Source organism: Schistocerca cancellata, chromosome 7, assembly GCF_023864275.1.
Source record: "Schistocerca cancellata isolate TAMUIC-IGC-003103 chromosome 7, iqSchCanc2.1, whole genome shotgun sequence".
NCBI classification, from domain to species: domain Eukaryota; kingdom Metazoa; phylum Arthropoda; class Insecta; order Orthoptera; family Acrididae; genus Schistocerca; species Schistocerca cancellata.
In genome coordinates this window covers 245,390,382-245,402,926 of record NC_064632.1, presented here as the reverse complement: position 1 = coordinate 245,402,926, position 12,545 = coordinate 245,390,382, and positions in this window count along the sequence as shown.

Below are 12,545 nucleotides of genomic sequence, written 5' to 3'. Positions count from 1 at the left end.
GACGTAATTGCCTTATGGGCCAAATACATACCGATTTGATAAACAACGTGCAGAGCTAGCCCTTACCACTCAACTACAAGGTTGCATCAATGCCAGCAGGTGGTAGCACACTGAAGCAGATTTTATTTGTGTTTGTTTGGCATAAATCCCACGAGAAGGTTGCACACACGTTAGATATGTCAATTCATATTACATATAAATATTACATATAAATATTCTTGAAAAGCTGTCTCACTGGTTTCTCTGGTATTCACTTAAATCTGGGATCAATGAAGGTGTGCTTTTGGCCCTTATGATTCTCAACACCACATTTGTATTTTAATCAAATGATCATGTTAGCAGACAGTACTACTTGAATTTAATAGTTTCCACAAACAGTAGTTTGTGTTCGGCATTAGCTGTTTACATAAATCAGCTTTCGTGTGCAGTGTCAACATGAACTCTGTTGAATCTTTCTTAAGTGTTAACATAAAAGAAAATTACCAGGAAAAGTTAGCCACAAAGGAACTAGGATCTCCCAGGCCAGATCTGTTGACTGAGAAAGTGACGAAATCAAATAAGAGTGACTACAAGCGAACGTTTAACAAAGAAGTGTATAATAAGCTAAGATGTGTCGGTGTTATGTCTGATTTCAGCCCAGAAGTTAATTCATTAAGTAATACATATATATGAGTTAGGGATCTTGTACATTTGTCCAAAAAAATAAAAGCATGAAAACTCCCACTTACTGAAAAATGCGAAACGGAGAGTAGTGAAAGCTTAAACATTATTTCGCTCTTGCCCTAATCTGTACATAATTGTGTACAAAACAACAATTTTTTTTAAAATTCTCTCTTTTTTCAAACAAGTTATGTATATTATTATTATTATTATTATTATTATTATTACTATTATTATTACAGTTATTACTATTGGCAGTGGCTGTGGTTGTTTAAATACATTGATAAGCATACCTGTCATACGGCAGATGCTATCAATTTCACACATTCATATTTATCTGAATCTAACAATTTGTGAACACTCAGAGTGTATACTCATGAGCTGCCACTGAATGTATATGGAGAAGAGCAGCATGAATGCTCACAGGTTAGTTTAATTTGTGGGAGAGTGTCACAGAGATCCCGAAGGAACTAAACCGAAGACTCTTGAAGATAGGTGTAAACTGTCCCAAGAAAATCTGTTAACAAAGTTTCAAGTCTGTAGGAATATACTAATATCCCCTACATATCGCTCACATATGGATCATGAGGATAAGATTAGAATAATAACTGCATGCACAGAGGCATTCCAGCAATCATTCTTCCCATTAATTAATGTAATTCACACAGAAATATTTTGAAACTCACCATTTATTTAGGTAAAGCTGTTACAAAAGCATGAGCATGCCTCTTTCTGCATCTGCTCAGTTCATCATCCACCAGGAGAAAACAAAGTAACCTGCCCTCCACATTTTTCATTTGTTTTTAAGACAACTGAAAATGAGACATCAGCAGGGATGAAAATTCATAATGTGAGTGCCAAATCAGCAGTAAAGGACTCTGACAAGAAAAATAAAGATGAAAACACACACAATTAAACAGAAAGTATTATGTTTCAGCCAGCAGATGTGTGATATATTACATGCTGCAAAAAATATTGTTCTGTAAATCAGCTAGAGATGTTGAAAAAGTGACAAGAAGCAGACAAAACAAAATTTCGGGGGACACAAGGTAACTGATGAAGAAACCAAAGAATTAAAAGTAAATGATAGCAGAAGTTTGACAGAATTGACAGATGTAAATAACACTATTCAGAAATGTTCCTGAGAAAATGTCAAAGTATTGTGAGAACAAAAACAATCAATTATTGAGAAAATTGTTTAATAGGACAGATAAAAAAATCTACTCACCAAGCGGCGGCAGAACATTCACATGAAAGACAGTTGTAATTGGTAAGCTTTTGGAGCCAGTGGCTCCTCCTTCAGGCAGAAGGATTGAAGGGGAAGGAAGAGGAGTGAAGGAAAAGGACTGGATAGGTTTATGAAAAGGGGTAGATTTCGGGAAAGTCACCCAGAACCGTGGGTCAGGGGAGACTTACTGTTCAGGATAAGGAAAGACTGATTGTCGGCAGTCCCCAACAATCAGTCTTTCCTTTTCATACAAAACGTTAAGTCTCCTCAACCTGCAGTTCTGGGTGACTTTCCTGAAATCTGCCCCTTTTCCTAGACCTCTCCAGTCCTTTTCCTTCACTCCTCTTCCTTCCTCTTCAACCCTTCTGCCTGTTGAAGGAGGCACTGGCTCTGAAAGCTTGCCAATTACAACTGTTTTTTAAGTGTGTGTTCTGCTGCTGCTTAGTGAGTAGATTTTTTATCTATCCTATTAAAGTATTATGAGAAGATCTTTTAAGACGGAACTGCTGAAGTGTGAAGATCACAAAACAGGCAGCTATGTTGGGTAGACATCATATCTCATCAGTCAGAAGCAGTTTGCATCATTATGTTAAACTAAGACCATACTAAAGGTATTTGAAGATATCTTCAAAAATCTATATTGTGCACCTAAACAAATTAACATTCAGACTATAAGAGTGGAAAGTACTACCAGAAAAAGTAGAGGAAGCAACCTGGTGCTTAGAAAGAGAAACACGTCCTGTGAATGATGGGTTAACAGAAGAAATAATAAAAATCATGAGAGAGTTGGTGAAAGCAAGACTTGCAGTTATTCTCACAATATTTGCATAAGAGGATGATCAGATCATTGGCACAATACTGTAACTGTTCAAATGGCTCTGAGCACTATGGGACGTAACATCTATGGTCATCAGTCCCTACTGTAACTGTAATTCATGTAAAAGAAAGCAAGGAGTATGAGGAACTACAGACCCATTAATCTTTTGGCAGTGGTAGACAATATCTTTAGAATATAACCAGGGAAAAGAACAAGCTCACTTTAGAAGCTGGTATAGGACACAGTACATTTACAGGTTAATAACAAAGTTATTGAAGAAGAGGAACACCAGTGTCATTAACCATTTGTTTGACTCTGTAAGAATAAAACAGTTTGAAAATTGAAAGTTACTCAGTGAATAATGGATGCATGTAGGGCATAACAGGAAGGGACAGAAAAGCAAACAAATGTATAAGAGAAAAGAAAGGACTCGAGAAAATGACTGTGACTTTTTAGAAATTGGAGTGGAAATAACCTGAATATACAGCCAGATGAAATGACAGAAGAAGGTCTGTCTGGGATTTCTCGTGACAAGAAAAAGGCTTGGAGAACAACAACGACTGTGGACAGTGATATATCCTGTTATGTGCTGGAGATTTCTTTGATTTTGCAAACTACTTTTCACATACCTTGAACATCTTCATTAATATATGATGTAAGACTAACACAATGAATGTACATAGTTACTTTGAAACCAGTTCTCCTGCAGAATATGGCTTCCAGTAATGAATTAAATTTCACCCGAACAGCTTGCAGTATTACCTATTTTATGAACTGTAAGACACACTTTTTTCTTCGAAAAATTGCCTCTAAAATTGAAGTTCACCTTATACTCAAAATTAATATCAAAATGTCTAGTGTTTGATTTAAAATTCCCACCACTCTTAAAAATGGCCATGTATCCAATACGTGGTAAACCTCTTTCTATCTGGCAACAATGGATTCAACTGGCAGCAGCACAGCACTGTGGGGATTCACAAGCTTCTAACATTGTCTCCCTCCCACTCTGCCGTCACAAACCCAGAACTCAGTCTAGCCTATGATGCAACACTGCAATCTATGGTGCCAGTGAACTTGAATTGAAAGTTAGTTGTGTTATCATCAACTGTACATTATTTTTGTTAATAGCTAGTTTCATAATGGAAAAAATTAAAAGGTATTCATATGATGCAGAATTTTTAAAGTAATAGCATACACAGAAAAACATGGTAACATAGTAACTGAGTGCATTTTGGCCCTCTACCTCAGAAAAAAAAACATTCGCAGTCGGTGAGATAGTAAAGAAGAACAGAAAAAAATGAGGAAGCCTAAATGTGCGACTAGAGGACTGAATTCAAAAGAGCCAAAACATTGAAATGGATTTAAGGACATCATCAAAATGGCATAGGAATTGATACAAAAATAATTTAAATACACAAACTTAAGCTAGTGCCACAGTGGTACTTAACATACTTTAAGGGTGGAGTAGGTTGGTGATACAGGTTTGCCGGCCGGTGTGGCCGAGCGGTTTTAGGCGCTTCAGTCTGGAACCGTGCGACCGCTATGGTCGCAGGTTCGAATCCTGCCTCGGGCATGGATGTGTGTGATGTCTTTAGGTTAGTTAGGTTTAAGTAGTTCTAGGGGACTGATGACCTCAGATGTTAAGTCCCATAGTGCTCAGAGCCATTTGAACCATTTTTTGCTACAGGTTTATGAAGCATCATGGACTTAGTGTGTAAACCAAAACATCTCAGAAAATGCAACAAGAGTATAAAAATAAAATATTATGTTTCCATTGCTTTATTACTCAACATCAAAAGAAAAGCGGTATGGAACTAAGCCAAATAACGAATACAGACAAAACTCCTCTGACATTTGATGCGCTGAGTAACAGTACTGTTGCCATGTAAGGTGCTAAAACTGTAACTTTAAAAAAAAAAAAAAGCACTACACTATTGTCCTTTCATGTTGTGATGACTGTACTACACTTAATTCAGTGTCCATTTTCAAGTGAAAAACAATGCCAAAATCTTCTGAAATACTGCTAGGTGTTGTTCACGTGCACAACAACAGTTGGATGGACGAGGCTGGTATGAAATAATGGATTTATGGTGTGTGGGAGAATCGGAAAGGTGCATTATTAAAAAAGAGTTCTCTTCTTGTGCCAGATCAGTTTAGTAGCCATTTGAAAAATCCTGTGAGAGAGAAATTGAGACAGGGAAATACAGAGCTTGAAGTTATTCCGGGAGGACTTACTTCACAGCTGCAGCCTCTTGATGTCTCGATAAATGAACCATTTGAAGTGTATATGAGAGAGGCTGAAAACAAGGGGAAACTACAGCTGTAATTTTTCCTGAGGGCATGCAGCTTTACTGTATGGTTAAATGATGATGGCGTCCTCTTGGGTTCCAGACTGACCAGGTAAAATAGTCCCCCATTCGGATCTCCGGGCGGGGACTACTCAAGAGGACGTCGTTATCAGGGAACTGGCGTTCTACGGATTGAAGCATGGAATGTCAGATCCCTTAATCGGGCAGGTAGGTTAGAAAATTTAAAAAGGGAAATGGATAGGTTGAAGTTAGATATAGTGGGAATTAGTGAAGTTCGGTGGCAGGAGGAACAAGACTTTTGGTCAGGTGAATACAGGGTTATAAATACAAAATCAAATAAGGGTAATGCAGGAGTAGGTTTAATAATTAATAAAAAAATAGGTGTGCAGGTAAGCTACTACAAACAGCATAGTGAACACATTAGTGTGGCCAAGATAGACACGAAGCCCATGCCTACTACAGTAGTACAAGTTTATATGCCAACTAGCTCTGCAGATGATGAAGAAATTGATGAAATGTATGGTGAAATAAAAGAAATTATTCAGGTAGTGAAGGGAGACGAAAATTTAATAGTCATGGGTGACTGGAATTTGAGAGTAGGAAAACGGAGAGAAGGAAACATAGTGGGTGAATATGGATTGGGGGAGAGAAATGAAAGAGGAAGCCATCTGGTAGAATTTTGCACAGAGCATAACCTAATCACAGCTAACACTTGGTTCAAGAATCATAAAAGAAGGTTGTATACATGGAAGAATCCTGGAGATACTAAAAGGTATCAGATAGATTATGTAATGGTAAGACAGAGATTTAGGAACCAGGTTGTAAATTGTAAAACATTTCCAGGGGCAGATGTGGACTCTGACCACAATCTATTGGTTATGAACTGTAGATTAAAACTGAAGAAACTGCAAAAAGGTGGGAATTTAAGGAGATGGGACCTGGATAAACTGAAAGAACCAGAGGTTATAGAGAGTTTCAGGGAGAGCATAAGTGAACAAATGGCAGGAATGGGGGAAAGAAATACAGTAGAAGAAGAATGGGTAGCTTTGAGGGATGAAGTAGTGAAGGTAGCAGAGGATCAAGTAGGTAAAAAGACGAGGGCTAGTAGAAATCCTTGGGTCACAGAAGAAATATTGAATTTAATTGATGAAAGGAGAAAATATGAAAATGCAGTAAATGAAAAGGAATACAAACGTCTCAAAAATGAGATCGACAGGAAGTGTAAAATGGCTAAGCAGGGATGGGTAGAGGACAAATGTAAGGATGTAGAGACTTATCTAACTAGGGGTAAGATAGATACTGCCTACAGGAAAATTAAAGAGACCTTTGGAGAAAAGAGAGCCACTTGTATGAATATCAAGAGCTCAGATGGAAACCCAGTTCTAAGCAAAGAAGGGAAAGCAGAAAGGTGGAAGGAGTATATAGAGGGACTATTCAAGGGCAATGTACTTGAAGACAATATTATGGAAATGGAAGAGGGTGTAGATGACGATGAAATGGGAGATACGATACTGCGTGAAGAGTTTGACAGAGCACTGAAAGACCTGAGTCGAAACAAGGCCCCAGGAGTAGACAACATTCCATTGGAACTACTGACGGCCTTGGGAGAGTCAGTCCTGACAAAGCTCTACCATCTGGTGAGCAAGATGTATGAGACAGGTGACATACCCTCACACTTCAAGAAGAATATAATAATTCCAATCCCAAAGAAAGCAGGTGTTGACAGATGTGAAAATTACCGAACTATCAGTTTAATAAATCACAGCTGCAAAATACTAACGTGAATTCTTTACAGATGAATTGAAAAACTGGTAGAAGCCGACCTTGGCGAAGATCAGTTTGGATTCCGCAGAAATGTTGGAACATGTGAGGCAATACTGACCCTACGACTTATCTTAGAAAATAGATTAAGGAAAGGCAATTCTACATTTCTGGCATTTGTAGACTTAGAGAAAGCTTTTGACAATGTTGACTGGAATACTCTCTTTCAAATTCTAAAGGTGGTAGGGGTAAAATACAGGGAGCGAAAAGCTATTTACAATTTGTACAGAAACCAGGTGGCAGTTATAAGTGTCGAGGATCATGAAAGGGAAGCAACAGTAGGGAAGGTGTGCATTTTCCACACACATGATGCACAAAGAGTGTAGCTCATCCTGAGGGTGCAAGTTAAAAATGAAATCTCACAGTTACTGTATAAATAAATAAGCAATAAACTCAATTATCACTTCACTGTCCTCCAATTAACAAATGTAAGTCTTTCAATGCATGCATCACTCAGTTTAGTAAGGTAAATGTGTAGATTTGTGTGAGAAGAATGTGGTACTGATGTATACTTGTATAATTGTAGAAGCAAATACCACACTAGCTAGGGATCATGCATTTGCCACACACGATGCACAAATAATGTACATCCCCCTGAGTGTGTGTATTGGCATTAGAAACTGTTACATTGTTTTTCAATATCCAATTCATGCATATCTCCTCATTCAGATCACTGACTACCAAGCATCCTTGCTCAAAAACTGCCTTATCAACATGAAATTTACCTGTAGCACCTTTAATCGTAACTCTTGTTATAGCAAATTCAGTAAACTCAGAACTCTGCTTAACTCCATCCCTGAATTTTTCAGAAATAATAGAAATTGTACTGCATCCTTGCTCAAAAACTGCCTTATCAACATGAAATTTACCTGTAGCACCTTTAATCGTAACTCTTGTTATAGCAAATTCAGTAAACTCAGAACTCTGCTTAACTCCATCCCTGAATTTTTCAGAAATAATAGAAATTGTACTATCTGTGTCAATCAAATAATAACTTTGTCAATCGCCAACTGTGATTTAACCCTGCTGTACACTAATATTAGTTTCTCTAAGCAAATCATCCTCTACATCTTCCAAATATAAATCTTTCTTCAAATGGTTCTCATTATCGTTAGATTGCTGTGTAGGGCAAAGTGGTAGTTGTATGCTTGTGTCATGAAAACTTCTAATGCTTAATTGAACTTGGACTTGAATAGGTGTACTCGTTAGTGTTGCAAGTAAAATCTGAACTGAAATCTGATTCATCTTTACCAACATCTCTGAAATGTTCAATAACCCTCTTATTGACCTCATAATGCTGTGTTCGAATGACCTGGCATTCACACAAAATATCACTAATATTGATTGGGACAAGTTGACTCTCCTGAGCTTCACCACTGGCCCAGTCATGATCAATTACTTCAGCATAAATCATGCCATCCAGCTCTCCTAAATTAAAGTATCAACTTCAGCTTCAACCACTCATATGGGTGCCACACACTTCCACCACTACTGACTCAGGATGAAACTCAATGATAATAATAATAATAATAATAATAATAATAATAATAATAACATTTTTTTTTATTCAGCTCGTTACAGCAATAGACAAACTCAAGAGCATACATTTGTCAATGTACCTTAGTTTGCACGAAATGGGTAAAAGTAGAAACCACATGTTACAGAGCAGTACTTTGATCTTCAAAAAATTCATCAACAATGTAAAAAGGATTGTTTACTAGTAGCGTATACAATTTGGCTTTAAAAATATTTACAGGCAATTCTTTAAAATCTTTGCTTAGTCAGTTAAACATCCTTTGTCCAAGGACTAGGTAGGAATTCTGTGATTTACATAGTCTGTAATGTGGCATGTCTACACATGTTCTGTTTTTGGTATTATACACTATGTGGTCAAAACTATACAGACACACCCAAACACATACATTGTTCACATTAGGTGCATTGTGCTGCCACCTACTGCTAGTTACTCCATACCAGCGACCTGAGTAGTCATTAGACATTGTGGGAAAGCAGAATGGGGCACTCTGCGGAACTCACAGACTTCGAACATTGTCAGGTGATTGGGTGTCACTCGTGTCATATGTGAGAGTTCCACACTCCAAAACATACGTAGGTCCACTGATTCTGACGTGATAGTGAAGTGGAAATGTGAGGGGACACGTTGTAGTGATTAGAGAATTTCTGTGTAAATTCTAGAACCACTCAGCCTTCTACCATCTCGAACACACGACATTCTAGATGTGAGTGTGGGATGGTAAAATCCTACCTACTGCACATCACATGTTTGTGTCTGCAGGTTTAAAATCAGTCACGGGAAGAAAGTAGACACAGCAGTCGAACGGCACTGACAAGTACCTGTTGGACAATCCATAGATGTGTACCTGTTGGACAATCCATAGATGTGTTAGTGAGAGTGTAATGAAGAACCATGGAGTTTACATGCCGCTCTGTGCTTATTGTATCATTGACTATTGTTAATTATAACAATAACAGTGGAAAAAGTACTCTTATAGACTCTTGACTCAGCCTTGAGAGAGGGAAGACATTTTTTCAGGCTCCTTTTCTGAAAGTCATGGTGTTTAAGCAGACTTTCTTTTGAATGTAAATCAATTTGTTTCTAACATACGACTGTACAAGAGACTTACTGAAGTTACGTATTATGTTGAAAGTGAGAATTTTTATTGTGCTTGAAAGTCAAATACATTGTTGATTGATGAAACGTAAAGTTTGTATGGCTACTTATTTCACTTAGTAGAAAGTGGCTTGAAAGTTCCTGTACCCAGCGTTATTCGATGGAGAAGAAGTCAAGAGAGTTTCCAGCAGGTGACTATCCAGTAGAGGGCCGCAAACCCAAGTAAGTCATCTCGTAAAGAAGTAGAATGTGGTTTGAGGAAATAAATCAGTATAACCCAGACCCACACTCACACTTTAAGTCATCAGAACATTAGAACGTGGCGACCATGACAGAACCAAAAAAAAAAACAGGAATTTTTAGTCCAAAATGAGAAACGTAGCTGTTGTGTGTTGCCATAGCAACCAAACATAATATGACAAGGGATTTACTCTGACACATTGGAATATGTCCAAGTATCTAATGGAGCTAAATTTGAATGAAAAATGGCAAAGACATAAAAAATTCACAATGATAAAACAGCAAAGAAGATTTCAAACTATTTGTCTAAGAAGAAGTACACTTAGAACTCTTCAAGGGGAGGAGGAGATTAGTGTTTAACGTCCCGTCGACAACGAGGTCATTAGAGACGGAGCGCAAGCTCGGGCGAGGGAAGGATGGGGAAGGAAATCAGCTGTGCCCTTTCAAAGGAACCATCCCGGCATTTGCCTGAAGTGATTTGGGGAAATCACGGAAAACCTAAATCAGGATGGCCAGAGACGGGATTGAACCGTCGTCCTCCCGAATGCGAGTCCAGTGTGTTAACCACTGCGCCACCTCGCTCGGTGGAACGCTTCAACCAAGAAGATCCAGTGTGGGGAGTATACAGTTCTACATCTACTACACCTACATTTATACTCCGCAAGCCACCCAACGGTGTGTGGCAGAGGGCACTTTACATGCCTCTGTCATCACCTCCCTTTCCTGTTCCAGTTGTGTATGGTTCGCGGGAAGAATGACTGCTGGAAATCCTCTGTGTGCAAATCTCACTAATTTTACATTCATGATCTCCTTGGGAGGTATAAGTAGGAGGAAGCAATATATTCGATACCTCATCCAGAAACGCACCATCTCGAAAACTGGACATCAAGCTACACTGTGATGCAGAGCACCTCTCTTGCAGAGTCTGCCACTTGAGTTTGCTAAACATCTCTGTAAAGCTTACCAAATAACCCTGTGACAAAATACACCACTCTTCTTTGGATCTTCTATATCTCCTCTGTCAACCTGACCTGGTACGGATCGCACACTGATGAGCAATACTCAAATATAGGTCAAACGAGTGTTTTGTAAGCCACCTCTTTTGTTGATGGGCTACATTTTCTAAGGACTCTCCCAATGAATCTCAACTTGGCACCTGCCTTACCAACAGTTAATTTTATATGATCATTCCACTTCAAATCATTCCGTATGCATATTCCCAGATATTTTACAGAAGTAACTGCTACCATCGTTTGTTCCGCTATCATATAATCATACAATAAAGGATCCTTCTTTCTATGTGTTCGCAATACATTACATTTGTTTATGTTAAGGGTCAGTTGCCATTCCCTGCACCAAGTGCCTATCCGCTACAGATTTTCCTGCATTTCGATGCAATTTTCTAATGCTGCAACTTCTCTGTATACTACAGCATCATCCGCGAAAAGCCGCATGGAACTTCTGACACTATCTATTACGTCATTTATATATATTGTGAAAAGTAATGGTCCCATAACACTCCCCTGTGGCATGCCAGAGGTTACTTTAACATCTGTAGACGTCTCTCCATTGAGAACAACATGCTGTGTTCTGTTTGTTAAAACTCTTCAATCCAGCCACACAGCTGGTCTGGTATTCCATAGGCTCTTACTTTGTTTATCAGGCGACAATGCGGAACTGTATCAAACGCCTTCCTGAAGTCAAGGAAAATGGAATCTACCTGGGAGCCTGTATCTAATATTTTCTGGGTCTCATGAACAAATAAAGTGAGTTGGGTCTCACACGATCTCTGTTTCCGGAATCCATGTTGATTCCTACAGAGTAGATTCTGGGTTTCCAGAAATGACATGATACGCAAGCAAAAAACATGTTCTAAAATTCTACAACAGATCGATGTCAGAGATATAGGCCTATAGTTTTGCACATCTCCACAATGACCCTTCATGAAAACTGGGACTACCTGTGCTCTTTTCCAATCATTTGGAACCTTCCGTTCCTCTAGAGACTTGCGGTACACGGCTGTTAGAAGGGAGGCAAGTTCTTTCGCTGCTTTCTGTTCCTTGGACACTTATTTTTATGTCAGCCATTTTTTTTGTTTGTGCGAGTATTTAGAGATGGAACTGCAGTGCGGCCTTCCTCTGTGAAACAGCTTTGGAAAAAGGTGTTTAGTATTTCAGCTTTACGCGTGTCGTCCTCTGTTTCAATGCCATTATCATCCCAGAGTGTCTAGATATGCTGTTTCGATCCATTTACTGATTTAACGTAAGACCAGAACTTCCTATGATTTTCTGTCAAGTTGGTACATAGAATTTTACTTTCGAATTCACTGAACGCTTCACGCATAGCGCTCCTTACGTTAACTTTGACATCGTTTAGCTTCTGTTTGTCTGAGAGGTTTTGGCTGCGTTTAAATTTGCAGTGAAGCTCTCTTTGCTTTTGCAGTAGTTTCCTAACTTTGTTGTTGAACCACGGTGGGTTTTTCCCATCCCTCACAGTTTTACTTGGCACGTACCTGTCTAAAACGCATTTTACGATTGCCTTGAACTTTTTCCATAGACACTCAACATTGTCAGTGTCAGAATAGAAATTTTCATTCTGATCTGTTAGGTAGTCTGAAATCTGCCTCCTATTACTCTTGCTAAAGAGATAAATCGTCCTCCATTTTTTTATAATCCTATTTACTTCCATATGCAGGGATGCTGCAACAGCCTTATGATCACTGATTCCCTGTTCTGCACTTACAGAGTCGAAAAGTTCGGGTCTGTTTGTTATCAGTAGGTCCAAGATGTTATCTCCATGAGTCGGTTCACTGTTTAATCACTCGAGGTAATTTTCGGA